This window comes from Adelges cooleyi, unplaced genomic scaffold (genome assembly GCF_023614345.1).
Source record: "Adelges cooleyi isolate 19-005CV unplaced genomic scaffold, UGA_ACOO_1.1 ACOO_flye_CR_arks_rails_tigmint_CR_PRNA_39, whole genome shotgun sequence".
In the NCBI taxonomy this organism is placed as follows: domain Eukaryota; kingdom Metazoa; phylum Arthropoda; class Insecta; order Hemiptera; family Adelgidae; genus Adelges; species Adelges cooleyi.
This window is the reverse complement of record NW_026096067.1, coordinates 416,501-420,982: the sequence shown is the minus strand read 5'-3', so window position 1 is coordinate 420,982 and position 4,482 is coordinate 416,501. Positions and strand designations below refer to the sequence as shown.

At 26.9% G+C, this 4,482-nt stretch overlaps 1 long non-coding RNA gene across 1 annotated transcript; it reads left to right on the top strand.

Moving 5' to 3' along the window:
* The first annotated feature begins 2,795 nt into the window (after positions 1-2,795).
* LOC126841552 (uncharacterized) lies at positions 2,796-4,216 on the top strand. Its single transcript, XR_007686192.1, has 4 exons — positions 2,796-2,905; positions 3,212-3,226; positions 3,534-3,548; positions 3,860-4,216. It is a non-coding gene; the product is annotated as an uncharacterized LOC126841552 (long non-coding RNA).
* The last annotated feature ends 266 nt before the right edge of the window (positions 4,217-4,482 follow it).

The following is a 4,482-nucleotide window of genomic DNA, read 5'->3' as shown; positions in this document are numbered from 1 at the left end:
AAAAAAAACAAATATGGCTTGCAAAAACTGCTTAATGGATCGATCCATTTGATTTTGAGTTTTTATTTGAAAAAGTTGAATATAAAAATTATGTTTTACACTCTACAACAGGCATTTTATCATTTTTGTCGACAAATAGTAAATAAAATTGTCAGAAAAAAACCAACCAAGAAAACAGTATTGATACCTTTACGGTCAAAAAAGTAGAAACTCCTTTAATTACGATTTTCTAGGGAAAGGGGTGGGGTGGGTAAAAATTGGAACTAAGTCCTAAAGTTAAGACTAAATTTAGCGTGTGTAGAATATTTTTTAATACATATTATAGTCACCACTTTGAAAATTATACAAAATAATTAAGTAACTCGAGTGACTCAAAAATGTTAAATGCGAGGAATTTTCACCATATTTCTTATTCATCAAATACGGAAACAATTAATTACTTTTCTTGCTCCTGCTGGTTGTGCTGGGTTTGCTGTTTGTCAATCATTACTTTATTCATTCTATGCTCGTTGGGCACATTGCCACATTGTTACTACATACGTTGCAAGTTCATTCTCAAACTTAAAGCTCAAGTATTTCTAAAAATCTCTCCTGTTCTTGTAAAAGTAACGTATTTAGATCTAACATATAAAATATGTTTTGTACATTTGTAAGTATAAAAGGTGATCATTTTATCGTGAACCACTCAAAATATCATAGGGTTCTATAAGAAGTAAACATTTTTTTTATATTGTTTTAATACAATGTGATCTCAATTACCCAAAACATTTTTTATAGCAACTTTTGATACTTGACCTTTTCGTTCCTGGGATTATTTTTTTTCGAAAAAAAAATCAACAATTTGTTTTTACGTATCGGACTGATATTGACTATCAATATAGCTGTGTCGATTTTTTTATCATCAATCTATACTAGAATCTATACTGTGTTTAAAGACATTTTTGATATTTATAGTAAGTTTTTTAATATTTTATTCGATTTTTAAAGTTAAATCCTCGTACGATGATGTCAATAACAATAATTGATAATAACGATAATTGACAATGTCAATTATTCATATTTTTTTTGTTTTCACCCCCCCCCCCCCACACAGCTTAGATTTTTCGATAGCAACTTTCGAAACTTAACTGTAACACATACATTTTATTAACTTATTATACTGAGAATAATGTACTTAATATTTTAAGTGATTGATAAATAGTTTTGAACAACTATTTTTAAAATGTTAAGAGTTTGAATGTAACGCTGGAAGAGGAAGTGCAGGTGGGTAGTGCGTGTAGATAAAAATAATATTATTCAACACCTGGAGGAAACTCCAGCCTAACACTTGAAACAAATCAATGATAAGTGCAGCATTTTCAATTTAGAAGGTTAGAAGTGTCAGACTATCGGAATAAAATTGTTTAAAATTACAATGGAACTATTTTTGGTTCGTTTGCTGCATGAATTATAAACCAAAATTGTAATTGTTTTTTTTTTTTAGATATCACTGAAAATAAAAAAAATGACTACCCATAAAAACGAAAACAAATCATTTATCACTAACGTGAGATTGTTGAAGACAACCGGTCTGTATCAAGTGTCTGATAAAAATCTAATAGTACAATTTAAATTTGTTTAAACTAGAGATCAACATAAATCGAACAATCGTCAACGTGTGATACAATCCAGATCTGCATAATTATGTGTGTTTAAAAAAAATTTACGAATAAAAATATAGTTTTTCCATTATTCATTTAATCAGATTAACTTGACTTTTTACCCAAGAACTAATTTTCATATTATCCGCAATTAAATTAGCTATTTACTTAAAATTAGTTATTTTTTAAAAGGGCAAGACAAATAAATATTACAGCTTATGTGTTTTAAATACATTTCCGTGTTAGGAAATCCAACAACACATGAAATCATATAGTTCTTAATTTCAATAAATTGTACTACAAGCCCAAGACAAATAAATAACACAACTTATTTTTTAGCTTCGATGCAAAGCGAGAAGGTATTTTAAATACGTTTCCGCGTTCGGAAACAAACATCACAGCGAACTATGATTTTCCTTATTTCAATAAATTATTCTAATAGCACAAGATAAATAATAAACAACACAATTTTTTTGTAATATGTTTCCGTGTTAAAAAACAAATTTAGTGTTATTTGAAAAAAAAAATAACAATAACAAAACGACATAATATTTCCTTTAATAAATACAATAAATCAGTATTCCCAACTATGATTTCTTAAAATGTTTTTATTGTGGCATTTTGTGTACAGTTTAATGTAAATCAATAATGTCCGGATCTTAGTATGGGATCTTAGTCGTAGATCAAAGTATGGGATTTGTGTCATTTATTTGTCTTGTGACATTAAAACAAACAAAACCTATGTCTTTTGAATGCGTTTCCGTGTTGGAAAACAAACATGGCATCGAATCATACATTTCCTTATTTCAATCCATTTTTTTGAATAAAAACTAGACAAATAAGTAACACAGCCCTCGTATTTACAATTCGTTTCCGTGTTGGAACACAAACACCATATGAAATCATATTATATTTCCTGATTTTTGTGAATTATTTCAATAGTACAATGTTTTTTATTTGCAACAATAGTACACAAAATGTGGTTTTTTGGCAAAACATGTTCACAAATAATCAACACACACACACAATAATAATATATCAACAATGAACAATATGTGCACTTCCTCCACCTACCAAATGGACAAACAATTTTGTGCAGCACATCTCTCTATAAATAATGTAAGCAATTGTACTGTTGCTTTAGTATAGTATATACTAAGATATTACTAAGTACATTTTAAAGATATTTTTTAACAAAATGAATTTCAAAAGTGTAGTTTTGATTATATCAACTGTGTTATGCATTATCATATCTATTGCTCAAGGTAGGTACATAAAATACATTTAGGTTACAAATGTAACAACGTAATGAGGTTGTGTTAAAATTAAATGTTTTTCCATATAAGTAAAATATTTTAATATAATATCTGATGATTTTTTTAGAAAAATAAAATCAACACTATATATACTCATTAAGTTATAAAATTATTTTATATATAACTTATACGTGGAACATATATATTATGACTATATTAAAACTAAACGTTTTTGGATTAAAATTTAAAATATATAATTTATACACAAGGATAAAAACAAATATACTTTATTAATTTTTTTTTTCAATATTTCAGGTCAACCAATGCCAGGTGGTAATTTAATGGATAATATCAGTTTAAGTGCTTTACAAAAATACTAACAGTTTTTAAATTGTTTTCAATAAAGCTTAAAATGTGTATAAAATGCTACAAATGACTTCAATTGTCGAAAATAAGAATACGTTTCCCAAGTTTATAAGCATATTGTATAATTGTGTATATACAGTTCTAATATTATCTTAAGAATATTACATGTGGCTATGATAAAATTAAACGCTTTTGGATTAAAATCAAAATATATAATTTATACACAAGGATAAAAAGAAATATTTAAGTAATTTTTTTTTTAATATTTCAGAACCCTGGGCAATTGGTAAGTTAATTGATAATATCGGTTTATATGCTTTACAAATTTACTAGCAGTTTTTTAATTATTTTCAATAAAGCTTAAAGTATAAATAAAATGCTTCGAATGCCTTAAATTGTGGAAAATAAGAAGACGTTTGCCATGTTCATGAACACATTGTATAATTTTTCATATCCAGTTATAATGTTATTTTAAGAATATTACATGTGGCTATAAGAAAATTAAATGGTTTTCGATCAAAGCATTTTTATATAATTTAGACGGGATGCACTAGGATAAAAAAAAATATTTTAAATATTTTTTTTTTGATTTTTCAGTAACCGCACAACCACTGGGAGGTAGGAGACCAACACCTTCCACGGATCCACCACCACAAGCTCCAGGACCACCAGCTCCAGCGCCACAAGCACCACAGCCACAACAATAAAAGTGTAATTCAATATGTAATATTATCACTCGTTTTTCAAATGACCCAATTAATGCTGAAAATGATTAACTATTATATTTTAATTTTTTTATAACCGATTGTTTCACACAAAATAGTTTGATACTTTAAAATCACAATTATTTTGAAATTAAAACAATGGATACTAGTAAATCCTAAGATTTTATTTAAAATGGAAACGGCTTGTACTATGTATACTATACTGGAATATACTATATATTCTAAAATCATTGCCTATCATATAAATTATATTATGTCTATTATATAAACCTCTCTACCAATAAAAGAAGAATATCCACCGAATAAGTAAACTTGTGTTTTATTGTCTAATCTTTTCCAACAATTTGTTTCTACTTCTGCTTCCTCCTCTTATATTTAATTTTTGATGATAAAATGTCTACGGAAATGCGGCAAATAGTGTGAATTGTTGAACTTTATAAGTTATAACAAATTTAAATATACAATACATAATTCATTTTGAATATTTATAGTTAT